Genomic DNA, 23,044 nt, shown 5'->3' on the forward strand with positions numbered 1-23,044 from the left:
TCGGGACCAAGGGTATTCTGGATAAGGGGTCTTTTGGTAATTTGGATCTCCATACCTTAAGTCTACTAAAAAATCAATAAAACATTAATTAACCCCAATAGGATTGTTTTGCACCCAATAAGGATTATTTATATCTTAGTTGGGATCAATTACAAGTGACTGTTTTATTATTACAGAGAAAAAGGAAATCAGGTTTAAAATTCTGAATTATTTGATTAAAATGGAGTCTATGGGAGACAGGCTTTCCGTAATTCTGAGCTTTCTGGATAACGGGTTTCCAGATAAGGGGTTCGATACCTGTACTATAAATGAAGGAAAAATGTTGGCCTCAGGTCTAGTAGCAATTACATCTTAGATCTGTCCTTTGAAGCAGCTGACCCAAAAGATACTATATTCTGTACTTGTTGGCTGATATGGGTTACAAGAACTGGAGCAAACTATGACCTGTTACTAGGACGTCAAGCACTCCGGACTCAAAAGGATCTGCTAAAACTCGAACTTTATTCCATCATGTTTAAAAACAAAAAATGCCTTTTTGTTTTTAAACATGATGGAATAAAGTTCGAGTTTTAGCAGATCCTTTTGAGTCCGGAGTGCTTGACGTCCTATTTCTAGATTTGGAGATATCACCCTTCAGCTGCGGGTTCGGGGCTTTGAGCACCCGGACCATTACGGGACTTTGGTGAGCATTTTGATTTCTCTTTTTCTGAATCACCTGAGATGAACATTTGAACCTTGAGCGACTGACTCGGGGTTTGTACACCAGAGTCAAATTTGATTACTTGGTATTTACCTTACTTTTATATTTCCAAATATAAGTTGGTGGACAGATTGTTTATTTAGCTGCCAAGTTCGCTTATTCTTTGCTTATTTGGCTAGCTATTAATTAATTAATTTATTTGCTTATTATACTAGTTATACTTATTTTTGTTTAGTGTAATACCCTCCGAGAAATCTAACAGAGTTACGCTTGTAGAGCGTTGTTTCACCCCCTATGACCTGTTACTACCTTACCCATTATGAATTATACATGACATCTGTCAGTATGTTGAGCACCACCTTATCAGGAATAGGTGTACAAATCTGGTAAGAACAATATCTCATAAATACATTTAAATGTTACTTTGTTAAATTACCATGATATCACATTTAGAGCCCAGCTATGAATTATGAATAATAATGATATCCATATTATACTTTTCTCATTTGTAAAAAGACCTTGCAAATTTCCTGAATTCAATTTATTTGCTTAAATATTAATATACATACTTCCAAGTCTGTGAAAAGTAATTAGCAGTATAATACTGTATATCTCAGAAAAGTGATTATGCATATAAAGGAGTTATAAAGCAAACAAAAGGTAGTGTTAATAGTCTATTTCTATAATCCATTCGCAACCCGCAAGTCCATCAAGACATCCATAATGCAGGGACATGGGTCTCCGCGCTGCCCTTGCTATGCCAATTACATTTAATGAACACATTAAGCCCATTAAACAAAACTGATATGCCAGTTGGGGAATTTTCTTATTATTCTTAGTAATTGCTATGGATAATGTATTCAACATGCAGAATCAGTCCTTTCCATATGACTTCTCATACATCAGAACTGTACGTCAGCTGGTCCCAACCACTCATAACAAGTACAGCTAACACAAGAGTAATGATACTAAGGGGTATATTTATCATGCTGTGTAAAAAGTAGAGTAAAACATCACCGGTGATGTTGCTCATAGCAGCCAATCAGATGTTTTGCTTTGATTTTCTAACTGTTGAAATCTAATTGCTGATTGGTTGCCCTGGGCAACAACACCATTAATGTTTCACTCCACTTTTTACACAGCATGATAAATATACCCCTTAATGTCTTGGCAAACCAAATATCCATTTGATTCAGTGTAGCATTCCAAATGCACAAGCTTGTTGCTCTATTAAGAAGCTATGGCTAATGTTGGGGCTGAGCTGTTATTATGACTATATATTTATATTCACGTAGCCCAGATTAACTAAATAGATACATCTGGCCTATTATACTTAGTAGGTGCCAAGAGATTAGGAAGCTTTTATTCCACCAGGACCCTAGACTTTATCTTATGAATAAGTCATTGCTGGATTCAGGGCCCTTGGGGCCAGCTGTGGGCTGTACTAACAAACTATGCATTACGTTCATATTTGACAAGTGACCATCCTTTGGTGCTTGTTAGCCATGTTACTGAAACTCCATTTAATAATGCTTTTGTTGAGAAGTTTTTTTGTAGAGAATTGCAGAGGTAGAAAAGGAAAAAAAAATGTCACTGCCCAAACATAATGTAAATAATTAATAACATAATACCCAACACATTTCAACTTTTCTCAAAAAAGCAGGGGACTTTGTCAGTGGTAAAGAAATATGCCTGACGAAGACCTCCACATTTTTAGAGGGATTGAAATGAGTGGGGTATTAGGATAATAAATATTTCAATTTAATTATTATTTTGAGCGCCTTGCATTTCTCTTGATTATCTGTTATTTTGGGGGAACTTACAGGAGACCCCGGCAGAGAGCACCAAATATGTCTGTTTTAATTTATATGAGGTGCGCTCCACCAGTTGTTACTATAAATATGATGTAAAAGCCAACATAAAAACTCAGAACCCGCAACCATATTAAATGGTTCAAGAGCAACTTGGCACCCAGATCCAGGGTGGGAGGAACTCCAGGTTTCCCAGCTTGGCACCCACATACAAAATGATTGTACAAAATAGTTATGTTTCAAATTTTCTAGGTGTTAATGTGATGATGGCTCAAAATAACTCTTTAGGGGTATATTTATTCCAAAGCTTCTCCTAAGCTGAACTCTTTAGGGGTATTTACCCCAAAGCTTGTCCTAAGCTGAACTCTTTAGGGGTATTTACCCCAAAGCTTCTCCTAAGCTGAACTCTTTAGGGGTATTTATTCCAAAGCTTCTCCTAAGCTGAACTCTTTAAGGGTATTTACCCCAAAGCTTCTCCTAAGATGAACTCTTTAGGGGTATTTATTCCAAAGCTTCTCCTAAGCTGAACTCTTTAGGGGTATTTAGTAACATAGTAACATAGTAAGTTGGGTTGAAAAAAGACATACGTCCATCACGTTCAACCATAATGCCTATATATAACCTGCCTAACTACAAGTTGATCCAGAGGAAGGCAAAAAACCCCATCTGAAGCCTCTCTAATTTGCCGCAGAGGGGAAAAAATTCCTTCCTGACTCCAAGATGGCAATCGGACCAGTCCCTGGATCAACTTGTACTAAGAGCTATCTCCCATAACCCTGTATTCCCTCACTTGTACTGAGAGCTATCTCCCATAACCCTGTATTCCCTCACTTGCTAAGAATCCATCCAGTCCCTTCTTAAAGCTATATAATGTATCAGCCAGTACAACTGATTCGGGGAGGGAATTCCACAACTTCACAGCTCTCACAGTAAAAAATCCTTTCCGAATATTTAAATGGAACCTCCCTTCTTCTAAACGGAGTGGGTGCCCTCGTGTCCGTTGGAAGGACCTACTGGTAAATAAAACATTAGAAAGGTTATTATATGATCCCCTTATATATTTATACATAGTTATCATGTCACCTCTTAAGCGCCTCTTCTCCAGTGTAAACAGACCCAAGTTGGCCAGTCTTTCTTCATAACTGAGACTTTCCATACCATTTACCAGCTTCGTTGCCCTTTTCTGGACCCTCTCTAACTCAATAATGTCCCGTTTGAGCACTGGAGACCAAAACTGAACAGCATATTCTAGATGGGGCCTTACCAGCGCTCTGTAAAGGGGAAGAATAACCCCCTCCTCCCGTGAATCTATACCCCTTTTAATACAGCTCAAAACCTTGTTTGCCCTTGCAGCTGCTGCCTGGCATTGCTTGCTACAGCCAAGTTTATTATCTACAAGGACTCCAAGGTCCTTCCCCATTATGGATTTGCCTAGTGCAGTCCCATTAAGGGTATACGGGGCTTGCATATTTTTACATCCCAGGTGCATGACCTTACATTTATCCACATTAAATCTCATCTGCCACTTAGCTGCCCAGATTGCCAGTTGGTCAAGATCCTGCTGCAGGGATGTCACATCCTGGATAGAATTGACTGGCCTGCAGAGTTTTGTGTCATCTGCAAACACTGATACATTACTCATAATACCCTCCCCCAAGTCATTTATGAACAAGTTAAACAAAAGTGGACCCAGTACAGAACCCTGAGGGACCCCACTGAGAACCTTATTCCAAGTAGAGAATGTACCATTAACAACCACCCTCTGTACCCGATCCTGTAGCCAGTTTTCAATCCATGTGCAAACGACTTCACTAAGACCAATAGACCTTAGTTTAGAAAGCAGTCGTTTGTGGGGAACGGTATCAAATGCTTTGGCAAAATCCAAATAGATGATATCTACTGCATCCCCACTGTCCAGCTTCTTACTTACCTCATCATAAAAAGCAATTAAATTGGTCTGACATGACCTGTCCTTCATAAAGCCATGCTGATTACTGCTCATAATGGCATTCTCCACTACATAATTTTGTATGTGATCCCTTAACAAGCTTTCAAATAACTTGTCCACCACGGATGTCAAACTTACAGGCCTATAATTGCCAGGCTGAGATCTTACTCCCTTTTTAAATATAGGAATGACATTCGCCTTCTTCCAATCCGTAGGTACCATACCTGATGAAAGAGAGTCTGAGAATATCAGAAACAAGGGCCACTGTAATTCTGCCCCTAGCTCTCTCAGTACCCGAGGGTGTATTCCATCTGGCCCAGGTGCCTTGTTTACATTTATCGTGTGTAACCCTTTAAGCACCATATCCTGTGCCAACCACTGTGAAGTTGGAGCTGAGGCAACAGTGCAGCTATTGGGTGGGACTTGGCCCACTGGCTCCTCTACTGTATACACAGAAGAAAAGAACTGGTTAAGCACATCTGCCTTTTCTGTATCCGCTGTAACCATATTGTTACTATAACTCAATGGGGCCACACCCTCAACCTGCATCTTTTTACTATTAATATACTTAAAAAACTTTTTGGGGTGAGTCTTGGTCTCGGCCGCGATGCGCTCCTCATTTTCTATCTTTGCCTTCCGGATTGCTGTTTTACAACACTTGTTATAGTGTTTATAATCATTAAACGCAGCTACTGTCCCCTCTGACTTATATTTCTTAAAAGCTTTCCTTTTTCTCCCTATTAACTTCTTTACCTCAGAGTTAAGCCACATAGGGTGATTCTTAACACTTCTACTTTTTCTTTTTAATGGAATAAATTGAGAACAGTAATGATTTAATATCATTTTAAATGACAACCATTTCTGCTCTGTGTTTTTATCAGAAAACATAATGCCCCAATCTATGCCCTGAAGCGCTGCCCTTAAGGAGCTAAAATTTGCCTTCCTAAAATTCATTGTCTTTGTTGCCCCCGTGTAAATTTGTTTCCTGCACCAAACATTAAATGAAATAACATTATGGTCACTATTACCCAGGGGTTCAACCACTTGCACATTTGCTATACGTTCTGGGTCATTAGAGATCACTAGATCCAGTATAGCATGGTTCCTGGTTGGCTCCTCAACAACCTGTGACATAAAGTTGTCATGCAGCAAGTTTATAAACTTGTTCCCAGTTACTGTCCTGGCAGTACTATTGCTCCAGTCAATATCCGGATAATTAAAATCCCCCATTATTATCACTTGCCCCAAACTAGCAGCCTTTTCTATTTGCAACAGGAGCTGGGCCTCCTCCTCTTCGCTTACATTAGGGGGTCTATAGCATACCCCTACAATTAGTTTGGTAGCTTCTTTACTATCTGTGAGAAGCTCAACCCATAAGGATTCAGCTCCCTCTGTTCCCCCCATCACTTCCTCCTAAATATTTGCTTTTAATTCCTGCTTAACGAAAAGACACACTCCTCCTCCTTTTCTATTGCCCCTGTCCCTCCGAAACAATGTATAACCCCCAATATTAACAGCCCAGTCATGGGACTCATTCAACCAAGTTTCAGCAACACCAATCACATCATATTTCCGCTCCAACGCCAGTACCTCCAGCTCTCCCATTTTACCAGTCAGACTCCTTGCATTGGTAAACATACATTTAATACTGGTACCAGCGTGAGAATGACGTGTAAACTTCTTAAGGGCCTCCCTGCCATTATCAGTATCCCGAAGCAAGTCTCCCCCCCATTTTCCCTTCCAAAGCTTCTCCTAAGATGAACTCTTTAAGGGTATTTACCCCAAAGCTTCTCCTAAGCTGAACTCTTTAGGGGTATTTAGTCCAAAGCTTCTCCTAAGCTGAACTCTTTAGGGGTATTTATTCCAAAGCTTCTCCTAAGCTTAACTCTTTAGGGGTATTTAGTCCAAAGCTTCTCCTAAGCTGAACTCTTTAGGGGTATTTATTCCAAAGCTTCTCCTAAGCTTAACTCTTTAGGGGTATTTATTCCAAAGCTTCTCCTAAGCTTAACTCTTTAGGGGTATTTAGTCCAAAGCTTCTCCTAAGCTGAACTCTTTAGGGGTATTTATTCCGAAGCTTCTCCTAAGCTGAACTCTTTAAGGGTATTTACCCCAAAGCGTCTCCGAAGCTGAACTCTTTAGGGGTATTTACCCCAAAGTTTCTCCTAAACTGAACTCTTTAGGGGTATTTATCCAACTGTGTCTCATAGAAATATTCTATGATCAAAAGTCAAGTGCAAGGTGTTTATAAATCCTTCTGGTACCATATACTGATTGCTTTTCTCTGTTGGCAAACAGTGGGTATCAGGAGGCCCAAAAGATGGATTAAGAAATGAAGGCAAGTTCTTGTGCATAGAGTTTTCTCTTTAATATTTATTTTTATTTATACTGAGCTTTTATTTAGAAATCAAAGATCTCCTTTTAAAAAATTGTTGCTTATTGCATTGCATAGCCCCCACTATTTTCTAGCTCTCCAGTTCCTGTCTTTAAGCATCATTTGTGTACAAGAGAAGATATATCCAGCCATCAAAAGGAGTGATTCTGACAGAATGGCTCTTGAGCCTTACAATACTGTAATGGATACAAATAAGAGCTTTTGTGTAATTCCAGGTAAAGCATATGGCTCTATTATGGTAAGTGTTTGCTGTAATCATACATGGCATGTTTCCTATACTTTGTCAAAATAAAATCATCTAAATGAAGCAGCTCTTGCAATAATGTAACAGGCAGGATTTGGTTGCCATGATTTGCAGCATTTAAGAGCTCAGAAACGGAGTCTTCGTTTTGATTCTGTCAAACTGCAGAATCCTCAGCTTATCTTTTGGCTCCACATAAATCAACTGAAGACAGTAGCAAAACTATTTTTCGGCATTGTCTAGCCGTAGCTGCAGAGAATACATTCCTGATTGCTGCGCAGGAATAACAATGTATTGGCATGTCAGAAAATAGCGCATTCTGTTTGCTTCTCGCTCTGCCCATGAAATCATTTAATAAGCAAAATATTTCATTCATTAGGGTTGTTACAAGGAAGCGATAGCTATACAGCCACTAGTTTGGTGAAATATTGTGACTTGTGTGTTTGTATTAGAGCAGTGGGGGGAATATTAACAGCCTTGTGCAAAAATAAAATCTCAACAAAGAGGTTTTCTAAATACAATTTGTTTTCTCGTATCTGGGATGTGTTTGTTATTACCATTAAGTCTTGATATCTTATCTTGCTAGATCAATCTATTCCTATTCAACAAAGCTTGTGAAGACTGAGAACAAAAAAAATCAGATACATCCTTAAATGAATAAACTGAATCAGAAAAATTCCATCAGAAGCCAAGCTCGACACTTTCTCCAATAGCAGTGCACACTAAATTATTGTTGTGAGACAACAGGACTATATTCAATAATCTAGCAAGGATTTATATCAAAAGCATTTAGTATATTAAGCATTTCGGAATCTGATTGTTTTAATGTCAAATGAATCTTTCCTTTTTATCAGTGACCCATCTGGCAATGGCACAAGTGGTTATACAGGATACATAGCCCTCCAGCTTTTGGTTAAGTCCCATCACTCTAGATCAGGGATCCCCAACCTTTTATATCTGTGAGCCACATTTAAATGGAAAAAGTGTTGGGGAGCAACAAAAGCATGGATATACTGTAGGTCCTAGGGGTGCAAATAAGAGCTATAATTGGTTATTTGGTAGCCCCTATGTGGTCTGGCAGCCTACAGAAGGCTCTGTTTGGCATTAAACTTAGTTTTTATGCAACCAAAACTTGCCTCCTAACCAGAAATTAAAACATGAGCACCTACTTTGAGGCCACTGGGAGCAACATCCAAGGGGTTGGGGAGCAACATGTTACTCATGAGCCACTGGTTGGGGAACACTGCTCTAGACAGCTGGAGTTGAAATAAAAGACTATGTATAGCATGACACAGAACTGTGGATAAATGTCTGGCTTGTGCATATTTATTGAAGCCGCTAAGGAATGGGATCAGTGTGTTCTTGGGGTTCTAGCTGAGTCTTCATCAGAGTAGGATGTGAAATAATTATTAGGACTTAATAGGTTAAAATTACCAGATCACTGGCCAATATGGCAAAGTAACATAGAAACTTAATATAGTACATTATAATCAACTGCCTAATTGCTAGTTGATCCAGAGGAAGGCAAAGAAACCCATTTGAACACAGAGGGGAAAAAAATCCTTCCTGACTCCAAGATGGCAATCGGACCAGTCCCTGGATAAACTTTGTACTAAGGGCTGTTTTCAGTAAACCTGTATTTTCTTTCTAAAAAGCCATCCAACCCCTTCTTGAATCTATCTAATGTGTCTTCAGGTACGACTGATTCAGAAAGTGGTACCATATTTTCTAAATGATTACAAGGGTCATTTAGAAACGCAAATGCAATTCTGGGCACAAATCACAATGGTTTTTTTTACCCATAATGCAGAGTTTGCACCCGATTCAAGTCTGATTATGTAACCTGCTGTGGAAACACTGAAACTACGGGCAGTTCTGGGGGACTTCCAGGCTTCCCCAGTGTCAATAGGCGCAGTTGTGCAACCGAAGAGGTGAGATGACAACTAAGTGGAGTGGAGGAGCGTGTTTGGAGGCAAGTACTATAATGGATTGTGTCAATGTGCGCTCGGCATTTTAGAGCACATGCTTTTAGAAATGAGCCATTATGACTTTATCATAGGTGGCCATTATAAAATAAATTTTCCCAGCATAGAGAATATTTTCAGCAACATTTGAGAACAATGTTTTGAATGACATTAATTCTGTGAATTTCTCTAACAGGTTAAACTGGTTTATCCCACCTTAGATGTAAGATAGTAATTCAAACAGCACAGATACCAGCAAAGAAGGGCACCAGTCAAAATGCCTCTATACTTGACAGTTGTGTTTGCTTTGAGATTAGGGGACAAGGCACATGGAGGAGCACACGTTGGTGTAAGGGGGGCCTAGAATTGCCTTTTGGGAGGTGCTAATTTAAGGGTTCTTTTGCAGGTTATATTACTTACACCAACTGAACCAAATGCAAATACTGGTATTGACCCAGCCCACTATTGCATGTCCCACTGGCACTGCCACACTCATTTTACTCTGTACTAATGTATCTGTCTCAAATTGTTGGCAATTTGTTTGCAACTGCAATAATGCAGGAATGCTGGTAAAAATACTGCATTGTGGAAAACATGACACAACAACAGTCTATCAGGGAATAAAAGTTCATTCTTAGAAGAAAAAAAAAAATACAGTTAACAATAATCATGGTTTGCAGAAGTTACAGAAGCCCAGAGACATAGACTTTACATGTCCTTTAATTAATTGATTCATTTAATTTCTAAATTAATTAGAATATGCTAAATTCTATCTTGTCCAAATAAAATGAAATAGGACTTGCATTTCAGGGAATATCTAAAATAAGGTGTCTGCAGTTGTATATGAGCATATTCATGTCTAAAATCAGAAGATTAAAGGAGAAGGAAAGGTAAAAACGAAGTAAGCTTTATCAGAAAGGTCTATGTAAATACAGCCATAAGCACTCACAGAAACGCTGCACTGACTTCTCTATCAAAAGAAACAGGATTTGTTGTCTCTTTGTTTTCCTGTGCCAGAGACATGCAGCTCTCTCCTGCTCCCCCCTCCCTCAAGAATGTTAAGAACTCACTCCCCCCCCCTTAGGAATGTGGATCTGAGCCAATCAGCAGGAAGCAACCTCAAAGTCTTACAAACTGAGCATGTACACCGGTCTGGGTCTCGGTGCAGGAGTGAGGCATTATGGGAACTTTCTTTACACAGCTCAGCATTTTTTTCTTCGTGTTTGGCTTCTGATCATCTGAACAGGAGAAATATGGGGAGACTTAAGGGCACTATTGAGAGAACTGAAGGTATGCCTGCAGCTTGAGATTAACTCTTTATTAGCCTTTCCTTCTCCTTCAAATACAGTTTTGCTTGTACCAAATGGAAGTTTGCATAGGCCAAAAACATCAACAGTCAGTTTTTATAAGAACAAATGTTTTCACCAGGCATGGATTTGCAGCGAATTTCCGCATTTCGGCATTGGTGAATTGTTTCACAAAACTTCAGCGAAAATTCCCTGCGGAAAAATTTGTCACTTGTCCAAAGAATTTGCAGTGCATCAAATTGGGCGCGTCAAAATTGGGCGCGGTCGCGACAAAAAAAGACACAGGCGACAAATAATTTTGCGCAACAAATGTTGTACTAATTTTTCGCCGTTTGGCAAATTTTATGGCGAAGTGAAACGGGACAGATTCGCTCATCACTAAAGACTAAGCTTTCTAGGGAACCTTAATAAACAAGTTTCTATGGATGTAAAGGGGGCCCTGAAAGTAACTTGCACCCTGTACTTTGTACCTTGTGCCTTATGCCATGAAACAGGTGCAACCAGTTAAAGTTCAAGGCACGTGCAGAGGAGCATTAGTCATCACATTTTTTAAGTAATTTTTATTAAGATTTTATCTCTTTCCAGTCTTTGCTAAGTAAATGTAGGGATATGTTTTTGTTTTGTATTTGCAGAGCAAGAATACTGCCTTACACATACGTTTGCAGCCTTTCATTTAGAGAAACATGTAGAGGAGTCATAACATTACTAAAGTTAATATGAAGCCAGATTTCTTCTCATCCACAAATGTCAGGCTTTAAATGCAGTGCAGCAATAAAAAAGCCAAAGGACAGTAACCTGCTTAAAGTAATCTATATGATCAGCACTTATGCTGGAGTGGGACAAGAGAAGACCTATGTTGGGTATGTAATTAGACAATCATTTAAGGTTACTGAGCAAATCATGCTGAACTCCTACACATAGAACAAGCACAAGGGGGGTTTTATCCGTGCATTTCATTTTAAATTGAAGGAAATCATCACTAAGCTTCATTTAATGTCATTGCCATCTACCGCTGTGAAAACTTAAGGGCAAAATATTATGAAAGGGGAAAGTTTGTTCTTTGGATGAAAACTGGCATTTTCAATCTTATCATCAATGCAAATGTTTGTAACAAGTCCATATACAGTACAGCCATTTTATGTTACATTATTTAAGGATAGGGAATTAGGGATGCAAAATGGCGCTATGTGCATTTAGTGACCCGTACACAAGGCATGTGTTCCTAGCCCTTGTGCCTTTTAGAAAAATGCATGGGCAAGGTACAGACCTAGCACTGGAGGGTACATTGGAGCCATGTATATAATGGCTGCCATAAGCAGGGGGTAAGTAGAGGTATCTCTAGCATCTTCAGTTCCCATGTGCTTTCCCCTTTGCACTCATGAATTTCCATGTTGCAATCTCCATGTGTTACCCATGTGCTGCAAAGTGCAGGTACTGCTGCCTACAGATATAGATATAACTAGTGAAACTCCATTGTGGTAGTTATGGCTATGGTCACTGAAAGCAATTCCTATAGGGGCAAGGTCCCAGATTGTAAATGATGCCAAAAATAGGCCGGTGTGGGGAAAATGACAAAATCTTCCCATCTGAAGAAGGACCCCTGAGCCTGCTGAATGGTAGCCTTAATTTCCATTCATTTTAGTTCAGAACCTATTGATTACATGGTACCAATATTAAATGCCAGTAACACCTAAATGAACCCACCTACACCTATATTTAACATGCCCAATTATCACCCATAATTGGTGCTACATTTTGATTTATATCCCCTGCGACTCCAACATGCACACTTCGGTTCCTCACTTCCGGTTTGTCTTTCTTACCAGTGCATCGAGTATTCACTTCAACCTGCAGTAAATCTTTAAGGAACAATTTATTGCTTTTCAGAACTTAGAAAACAGCAATTTCACCTTTTTTGTCAAAATTATAATAGCACATTAAAAAAGACCCCCAACCCCCTAGAAATGTGTTCAAACTTTAAATGACCTGACAAATTTTGTAAAATGAGAGTGGTAAAATATTTTTCACTGTACTATGCGCAAATGTTGGGAGGTATGGTGCGTTACTCTGCCAGCCATAAATTTCTCGTCTGAAGACGTCCAGTTAAGGACATGCACGGACACAGAGAGACTTCTGCAGAGAGGAGGTCACCTGACTGCCTTTTTTTGTAATGCACCAAAGAGCTAGAAGACACAGCTTCTTGATAGCCATTCTATTAGAGGGGCTTAGAATTAATTTTGCTATAAAAAAAATTAGTGTTCCTGTTCCTTTAAGGGGGGCATTTACTAACGTTTAATTTTTTTTTACGATTCTTAATTTTTAGGGGCTAAAATATGATTTTGTCATGGAATATAACATGATTTGCTATTTATCGCGACAAAACTGAAAAAAATCTGGAAAAAAAAAATATGCCAGTAGGTGTCCTTTGTACAACTGGAAGATCTTAGTTGGGATCAAGTACAGGTACTGTTTTATTATTACAGAGAAAAGGGAATCATTTAACCATTAAATAAACCCAATAGGGCTGTTCTGCCCCCAATAAGGGGTAATTATATCTTAGTTGGGATCAAGTACAGGTACTGTTTTATTATTGCAGACAAAAGGGAATCATTTAACCATTAAATAAACCCAATAGGACTGTTCTGCCCCCAATAAGGGGTAATTATATCTTAGTTGGGATCAAGTACAGGAACTGTTTTATTATTACAGAGAAAAGGGAATCATTTAACCATTAAATAAACCCAATAGGGCTGTTCTGCCCCCAATAAGGGGTAATTATATCTTAGTTGGGATCAAGTACAAGGTAATGTTTTATTATTACAGAGAAAAAGGAAATCATTTTTAAAATTCTGAATGATTTGATTAAAATGGAGTCTATGGGAGATGGGCTTTCCTTAATTTGGAGCTTTCTGGATAACAGGTTTCCGGATAAGGGATTCCATACCTGCACTAGGTTTATTATACACAGATCAAATATAAATAGTGAACGGTGTAACTTCAAAGGGAAATACATTATGAGGCAACTGCTTTATCAGACGTCGCTTTCATAAAATCAAATTTTCGGTATACAAATTAAGCTTCCGTAACTCACTGAGCTACACTTGGAGGCACATTTATCAAAGTACGACAGGTCTGACTACAAAAGTAATAAAATATTTTTTCTAAATTTTACAACTTTTGCGTATTTTCTGCGATATTTTTGTTAGTTTGCAGAACTTTTTCGTACTTTGCGACAATTTGTGCGACAAAATCGTATTTATCGCAACGAGTACAAAGGTTTTGGATTCATTCAAGCTTCGTTATCGTGACTTTCCTTGGGCCAGGTTGGAGCTGCAGAGTGCCATTGAGCCCTATGGGAGACTTTCCTTGGGCCAGGTTGGAGCTGCAGAGTGCCATTGAGCCCTATGGGAGACTTTCCTTGGGCCAGGTTGGAGCTGCAGAGTGCCATTGAGCCCTATGGGAGACTTTCCTTGGGCCGGGTTGGAGCTGCAGAGTGCCATTGAGCCCTATGGGAGACTTTCCTTGGGCCGGGTTGGAGCTGCAGAGTGCCATTGAGTCCTATGGGAGACTTTCCTTGGGCCGGGTTGGAGCTGCAGAGTGCCATTGAGCCCTATGGGAGACTTTCCTTGGGCCAGGTTGGAGCTGCAGAGTGCCATTGAGTCCTATGGGAGACTTTCCTTGGGCCGGGTTGGAGCTGCAGAGTGCCATTGAGCCCTATGGGAGACTTTCCTTGGGCCAGGTTGGAGCTGCAGAGTGCCATTGAGCCCTATGGGAGACTTTCCTTGGGCCAGGTTGGAGCTGCAGAGTGCCATTGAGCCCTATGGGAGACTTTCCTTGGGCCAGGTTGGAGCTGCAGAGTGCCATTGAGCCCTATGGGAGACTTTCCTTGGGCCAGGTTGGAGCTGCAGAGTGCCATTGAGCCCTATGGGAGACTTTCCTTGGGCCGGGTTGGAGCTGCAGAGTGCCATTGAGCCCTATGGGAGACTTTCCTTGGGCCAGGTTGGAGCTGCAGAGTGCCATTGAGCCCTATGGGAGACTTTCCTTGGGCCAGGTTGGAGCTGCAGAGTGCCATTGAGCCCTATGGGAGACTTTCCTTGGGCCAGGTTGGAGCTGCAGAGTGCCATTGAGCCCTATGGGAGACTTTCCTTGGGCCAGGTTGGAGCTGCAGAGTGCCATTGAGCCCTATGGGAGACTTTCCTTGGGCCAGGTTGGAGCTGCAGAGTGCCATTGAGCCCTATGGGAGACTTTCCTTGGGCCAGGTTGGAGCTGCAGAGTGCCATTGAGCCCTATGGGAGGCTTTCCTTGGGCCGGGTTGGAGCTGCAGAGTGCCATTGAGCCCTATGGGAGACTTTCCTTGGGCCGGGTTGGAGCTGCAGAGTGCCATTGAGCCCTATGGGAGGCTTCCAAAATCATGCACTGAAGGATCAAAGTCAGAAAGGTTTTCACGCCATTTACGATCCTTCAGATACGAACATTGCATCAATTTCGGATTATACCACAATATTTTTGGACAAGCACGACGTGACTTTTCGCAAAATCAGAAATTTTCGGATTTAATGTGAATTTTCGCAAATCGTACTCAGAATTCGTACTTTGTTGAATGTGCCCCTTGGTATCCTGGATATGTGTTTAATTACTGCAAGCTCTGAATAAAGTATGCAAGAAAAACCGAAAAGACACCACAAGACTGTACAACTGATTAAATGTTGTAACTTTACTTTTATTCTTTATGGTTTAACTTTGTTATTAATAAAGGAAAAAGTGCAAGATGTCCAAAATTTACAAAGAGGGGTTTCATTAGAACAGAACACTTTTAATTGGTTCACTGAAGCAACAAAAATGCTGAAATGCCTATGGTTATAGGATCATACGCAGAAGAATAATGATGGCTTTTAGCAATTTCAGTTATCCATTTTGCTGTGCAGCTCTACATTGGGTTTGTATTTTATTAACCCTTCTACTTTTCTCTACTAAATAAAATAGAAGTCTGGTTTTATTGGTAAATCGCAGAACTGCTCTTTGTGTTATAAAAGACATAAGTGTCTTTAGGGGGGTACTTTGTTGTTCATTAAAAGTTGAAGAAGAATTGTAAAGTTCCGAGGCAAAAGAGTAGCTAGAACCCTGCTATTTATCTTTATATGTTATTGTTGCCTCTGCCGGGCGCTGACAGGGCATCTCCCATATGGTCCAGGGCATATGTTTCATTTACAGCCTTTTGGCAGCTCTGCTTCCTTTTGTCATTCTCCACATGATGTCAAATGTTTGATGAAGGGTTGAGCAAAGCCGACTGATGTATGTACTGTGCCTGACAGATTATATTGGCCGCTTTCTGAGAATTACTCTAAACAAAATGTTTAGTTCATACGATATTCTGGGGGTTAGAAACTGACCCCTGACATCTGCTTTGTCACTGTGCAGTGTGGCATAATCATCCATACTAGAGGTTTTAGGTGGTTTCTATAGATTTCTATGGGGAGGGATTTACAGTATATACATAAACAATATATGGGATCTGTTATCCAGAATGCTCGAGACCTTGAGTCTTCCGGATAAGGGATCTTTCTCCATGCTTTAAGTTTACTAAAAAGTCATTTAAACATTAAATAAAGCCAATAGGATTGTTTTCCATCCAATAAGGATTAATTATATCTTAGTTGGGATCAAGTACAAGGTTCTGTTTTATTATTACAGAGAAAAAGGAAATCATTTCTAAAAATTAGAATCATTTGTGGAGTCTATGAGAGATGGCCTTTCCATAATTCGGATAATGGGTATCCGGATAACGAATCCTATACCTGTACTTAATTAGCATGTCATAGTTGCTCACCTGTAATTACCCCCCCCCCCACATGAATGCTGAAGTTTGCACTTTAATTAAATAATTGTAATCATGGCACTACACCTCTTTTTTGGGCTCCTAAGCCGATTTCCTGTTACATGTATTTTGTCCATATCCTGTCCAGATCTGCAGCCTGTCCCCTGGGTAAAAAGGAATAACAGATATTTACATACTGTAACTTGAAAAGTCAACTAATCTGAAGGCTTTTCCAGCTGGGACATCAAAGAGAGAATATCGTTGACATATGTATCCCATTTTGGCTTCTGTGGGATATTATCCACCAAAAAAAGAGCCAGTGAAAGAGCCACCAAATGTGGAGGCAGCTCCAGGGGTCCCACATTGTGTCAGTACTTTATGTACCTTAAGAATGCAGAATGTTATTTTGATGCAGAGATGCTGAATGGGATGCTATCCAGACATAGAAAATTTTCAGTGCAGGCACGTTACCCCCAGTAGATGTAATTATGCAGGAATTATGGGGAAAAGGCTGCATTATGGTTAAAAAAAACATTTTTTTATTGATGACATTGTCCCTTTAAACAAAGCCCTCCGTGTCTTTTTTAGTGTTCAGCTGGTGCAAGTAATTATATTTCTTCAATATTTTTCTTAAGATCCTTTTGTGAAAATAGTTTTTGATATTATGAAAAGGTCTCTTTAACATGTATTTCTTTTTAGGCTAGATGAGCTTCATAATTAGCTTCCATACTAGTATATTCTAGTTCTTCTTTCACCATTAAAGCTAGTATGTTTAATCTTTTCTTTTTTGGGGTATTAAGAAATATACCCACAATATATTTACGGCCAGCGCTGTTTATGGAAAGCGGCTTCTAATTGTTAGTACAGTGGGTCAACAAAGCAAACTTTAGCACCTTAAAGGGGTGGTTCATCTTTAAGTTAACTTATAGAATGGCCAATTCTAGGAGGAGCCAAATAAGGGCTATGATTGGCTATTAGGTGCCTCTATGCACACTATCAGTTTATGTTGTACACAACATAGTCTGAACTGCAGGACCTACCCCATAAAGGTATGTATGGCTTAGCTCAATCAACAAATTCCAGTTACCATGTGCATTTCATAGAGTATTTATGGCTATTTTAGACCTTGTTTTGCATCTTAAAGTTCAACTTTTACGGCCTATATTGTTCATTGATCCTGTCTAACATGAGAATTGAGATGAGTGGGCTTTAGTCTGTGGGATAAACCCAAGTAAATGGGATTTTTTTTGGACCTCCTTTGGACTAGTCCTCAGAATTCCTCAACCGTTTTGATTTATTTGTGGACAAGTATCATGGTATGTTCTACTGAGCACTACTAAAGGCATACGTTTCTCTATCTCATGTATGGTTCATTTTACTGACCTAGTTGGAGCATTTAAGATCATCTGGTGAAACCAGTATTATTTATTACCAACAATACAAAATACAACATATTCTATTTACTAGAAACAGAGTAAGCAAAAAGGATTAGTTGCCAAGAAGATACACGTCATCAACGTATGCATCACTTCAAATATTTAAGTAATAATGGGGTAGTGGATAAAGAGGCTCCACAGCTTAAAATAATGTTTGTTATACCTATGAAACACCACATAGTACTAGACTATAACAAAGCTAAATTAAGTTTACTAGTTCTCAAAGTAGAATCCTTGCCAAATGAAACAGTGATTTATAACATTTGTTAGTACTAATAAAGCAACAGTGGAGTGATTATGCTTCGTATTTGGTAAGCTTCAAAAATCTTTCGACTTGGCGGTTCATCATCAGCAAAACAATTCTCCCAATGCTGATTTGTGAAGTGTTATGGAAAATGACACGAGGAATGCTTGAGGTGCCAAAATCCAAAACCAGAGGGTAGAATCTGTATTCAGTAGATTAACCTCTATCATTTTCATTATTTGCTGCTAAGCAACCAGGTCACCACTATGGAGTTTATAAAGAAAGGATGCAAGAAAGGGACTAAGTGAGAAAAGAAACATACAATGTAAAAAAAGCAAGGTATTATTTGGTATTTTTTATTTTAATTTACCTAGGGTGAATGAGTGATGGTATTCCATAGCTGCCTACTCTGAGCAAAAATTCTTATTTTTTATTAATTCCAAACTAAGAGCATTGTATTCCCAATTTAAATTGAGTTGAGGAGGAATTGTAAGTGAGAATCTTCCATTTCTGGGTTAAATGCAAGATTCAGTGATGAATAATTGGTTAAACTTACCCTTCTGATCTCTATATTCATAATAATAAAAAAACAACAAAACACAAATACAAGAGTATTGTAGAAATGATACCTATATTGGCTAACAATAAAAATACATTGCAAGCTTTCGGAGCTCTAAGGCCCCTTCGCCTGATGAAGCGGCCTTAGAGCTCTGAAAGCTTGCAATGTATTTTTATTGTTAGCCAATATACGTATCATTTCTACAATACTCTTGTGTTTGTGTTTTGTTGTTTTTTTATTATTATTTTTGACACTGGCTAACACGGTACTACAGTTTTTGTTTTGTGATCTCTTTATTGCAACTTTGTTGTACTATTCCATTTGTAATATATCTGATGGCCTGTGCCACGTCCTTAACTACAGCATCATTGCTTAGAGTTCTCCATCTTCTGATTCCCCCTTCTCCTAAACTTATATTTTGTGCTTTTGTTATATGTCTGTTATTTATATGTCAGCCAGTATTCTATCTAAAACACAAAATAATAATACAACCTGACAGCTCTGCAAATACTAGGCTTAACACCTCGCCCTGTTTGTGAACAAATATTAAAAAAAAACAGGCCTGTCAATCAGTGGGCGATGGCAGCATGACAGACATTTAATTGTGTTTAAAGATGAGAAATGTCTTCAAAGATTTTACGGTGTGTTACTCTGTGCCAAATACTGGTGAGTTTTCTGTCATACAAGTAGTTAGAATTCCCTTGTACATTCTAAACTGTCATGTATCCTGACAGAGATACTGCAAATACACAGAAAATGCAAAAAAAGCTCTATACTCATGACAAATAAAAAGAAAACACACAACCAGTAGGTGTTGACTTTGCTCACCTTAGGTGTAGGCAGGATAAGCTGTAGGGCTAAACAGGGGCTGTATTTCCCCAACTACATGTTGCATACTGAGGGGCATTTTTATTAAAATTCAAGATTGCATTTTCTTCCCGTGATTCCAGAAAAGCAAGGCAAGAAAAAACATTCAAATTTTTTTTTATTCAAGTTTTGATTCCCAAGATTTACCAGTCAGAAAAATTTGGCAGCTAAACTTCTGTAGAAGTAAATGGGAGTTGTATGTTTAGTCAATGTTAGGATCTGAGCTGGTAAGGTAGAGGTTCTTGTCTGCTTTCCTTAACCTTTAGGCCAGGAGAGCAACTAGTGAACTCTTATTCTCATTAATTCTCTGGTTTTCACCTTGCCCCCCCCCATCACAACTCAGCAGCATTTTTGTTCAGCCAATCAGAGCCAAGCCCTATTTAAACCCTTCCTTGACCTCACTTCCTTGCCTGAGCATTGGCTTCTGACACTGTGGCATATCCCTAGTTCTTGCTCCTGTTCCTGCTCCAGTCCTCTCTGGTCCTGTTCCTGCTCCGGTGCCGTTGCTGCTGTCTCTTCTCCTGCTCTGTCCTGCCCATACAGTACCTGCATTTTTACCTGTACCTGTCTCTATGCACACTCCAGACTTTTGTCCTGTTCAGATTCTGTTCCTGACCTTCAACCTCTCCATTTTCATTCTTCTATTATTTCTGATTGGTCTTTTCATTCGAGCCAACATTCATTAAAATTCCTTACACTATTTTATTCTTCAATTTTTTTCTTAAACAATTACATTTGTAAAAATAAATAGCACTTTTTTTTTTTCCTGTACATTACATGATTGAGTTTCTCTGATTTGAGTTGTTCAAGGGTCAAGAGTAATATGTATGAAAGCATTGCAATAATGTAAAGGGGCTGGTCTACAACAGGTTGTAGCAAAGAACTAAATATATATAGATACAATGTGACTGTAAGGTAGCTGGGAAGCCATTTTCCCTACAGAACAAATAAAGGGCAGACAGAATGTAATTACAAAATATGCAACTTCAGATCCTCTACAATATAATCAGCTTTGTATGATTTCTGGTATTGAATTCATCTGAAGGAACCCAGCCTATATGGACTGGCAGCCTACAGGAGGCTCTGCTTGGCAGTATGCAACTAAATCACCTAATCGCCTGCTTTGAAGCTGTGAGCAAATATTCAGTGGATTGGTGAGCAGAATTTGCACAGTGAATCCATGCCATCTGTTATAGAACACTCTAGGATTATTTGGGTAGCCCTTCAACTCAATTCGTAATGGTTATAAGGTTTATACAGCGGTGGGAAAACCTTTTGTAAAGCTAACTGTATGTCAAAGCAAGTTCTACCTTGTAGACATTTTCCCAAGGAGAGATGTTTTGGACTGTCTTTTTTGTTCAACTTCATTTAATGCCTTCCTAATGAGGGAAAGTTCAAGCTAAACTGTATTATTTATTTTTGGGGAATTTGTTCCTTGGATGTGTTTTTTTTTTTACTTTACAATTGGAACAAACTGTTAGAAATGTACTCTATGTTCTCTACAAATGAGAGGTAATACTGCTGGATATTTTTTCTTTGTTTTATCCTTAACCATTTGTGGTATACTAAAATATATACATGTACTGTATATATGAAAATGAGCACTTATGGGGCTTAATGATAAAGAAAACTGCAAATATTTTATAGTACCAGGGCTTGCTCTGTATTAAGGTATGTAGCAGTTAATACTGCACACCTTCACCAAGGTGCTTTCTTCAAATGTTAGTTAGATCAACAATTTTAGACTGCAATACTCACTGATATGGACACAAATCTGGGACTACTTAATATCTGATCAACTGCATTTTGCTTGCTGGGAAACACAGAAAAAGCTATTGGAAAGTCTTGGAACGCCTCCTACACCAGGTTTTTGGATTAACTTGATCATGACACTTCCCCTAGGCAACAGTTGACCTAAGATGCCCAACTAAGTTTGGGAAATATGGGGCAGATGACTGGTTGAACCGCTAATGGGAAGTATAATCCTACAAACTTGAGGCAAGCATGCCCATATTTATCAGGTTTAGGACTCTAGAGCCCCCCTTGTCACTTATAGGATTCTCTCTAAACAACTTGTTTTCTTATTAAAAGGAATTGTCCATCCATATGTTGTTTTTCTTACTTTTATACTCTCTTCCCTTCTTTTTGACTCCTCTCCTTTCCTTCCTTCCTTATAACCTATTTAAATACTATTTAAAACTGAAAATCAATAAAGAAAAATGTAAAAAGGAGGTCAAAGTAGTAGCAGGTCCCTCTTGCATCTGTTTTTGTAGTGACTTTCCAGTGTTAAATAATGGCAAAATATGCCTCAACTTGTGCTATACTTTTTATTGAAATAGAAATATAGAAAAAGGAACATATCCACAACTTATTGATGAGTGTCAGGAATTTCAATATGGTCTCAGTGCATTTTGTGTGATCCCAAGCACTCTTCCTCAGAACACCTCGGGAGGAGGGGGGCACATACTAACACCTCCCATAGAGATATTCACATTGGTGCTCCCTTGTTTCCATATAATTCAGATATGCAAGCTGGGTGTTTGACAGGAGACACCTACCGCCTCCTGCCCATATAAAATAATCTATTATGTTATAATGCTTGGAACCTGGGGTCTTCTAGATAAGGGATGTTTCCATAATTTGGATAAGTGTGGTAAATTTTTTTAAACATGAAATAAACCCAATATGATTGCTTTGCCACAACTCTGGATTCATGCAGCTTAGTTACCATCAAGTGCAAGCAAAAATAATTTTTATAAACTTCAATTATTTGCTTAAAAAGGACTCTGAGAGATGACTTTCCTGTAATTTGGAGCTGATAAAACTCAATTAGAATTGCACATTTGGGCACAACCCAGTATTCTCAAGGGGAAAGGAGAGCAGACCCCATAGCCAGCCTTACTCCTGCCCTGCCCCCCCCCCCCCCATTTACATTGATTGCTGGTGCACTAAGGGGGAGGGGCTAAATACAAGATTGCTTTGGGCCTGTTTTTTGTGCTTTTATGTAATAATTAATGAAGAAAACTGTAGTTTTCATGCTACAAGGGAACTCAAGTTTTAAAAAACCTTAACCTGAAAGTGGCTTATAATATGTGAAGAAAATGGAAAGGGAAGGACAAGTTAATCAAAATTTCAGGTGAATAGGTATCAGTCCTGGGGCAGGATAACAGGTACCAACTCATTTCAGACTGCAGGAAAAATGTTTAATCCAAATTCACTTTTTACTGAATATCCCCCCCCCCAATCAGATCATCTTGTACATGAGCTCAACATATTTTCATTTAAAGTATGCCTTGCTCTTTCTTTTTATGATCATTTTTAAATATATATTTTTTATGCCAGTTATAGATATGGCACTTTGCTTCTTGAGATAAGAGCAAACAATAAAATGTGATGTGACTGCATGATATATTGTGTAACACTGGCTATATTCTTCCAATCATTTTTATGTCTGAAATGATTGGTGATTGATGTGGAAAAGTTAATATTACTGTACTTAATGTTTATTAAAAATATTTCTGCCGGTGCTTCAAGCAGACCATAATCAACCTGTTGCTATGGGAACAGTGTAGGTGGAGCTGTTAAAAGATATAGCACATGGTGTTTGTTGCTAGGGAAACTCATCTTGTTCATTCTTATCAGCAAAATCAGTTTTATTTGGCGATGAGATGTTAAGTAAACTCTTTTCAACTAAAGTTATCATAAAACTGGTTTTAATTAGTTGTACAAGTAGATGTTTGAGGGTTTATATACAGATGGT

This window comes from Xenopus tropicalis, chromosome 2 (assembly GCF_000004195.4).
Source record: "Xenopus tropicalis strain Nigerian chromosome 2, UCB_Xtro_10.0, whole genome shotgun sequence".
Taxonomy (NCBI): domain Eukaryota; kingdom Metazoa; phylum Chordata; class Amphibia; order Anura; family Pipidae; genus Xenopus; species Xenopus tropicalis.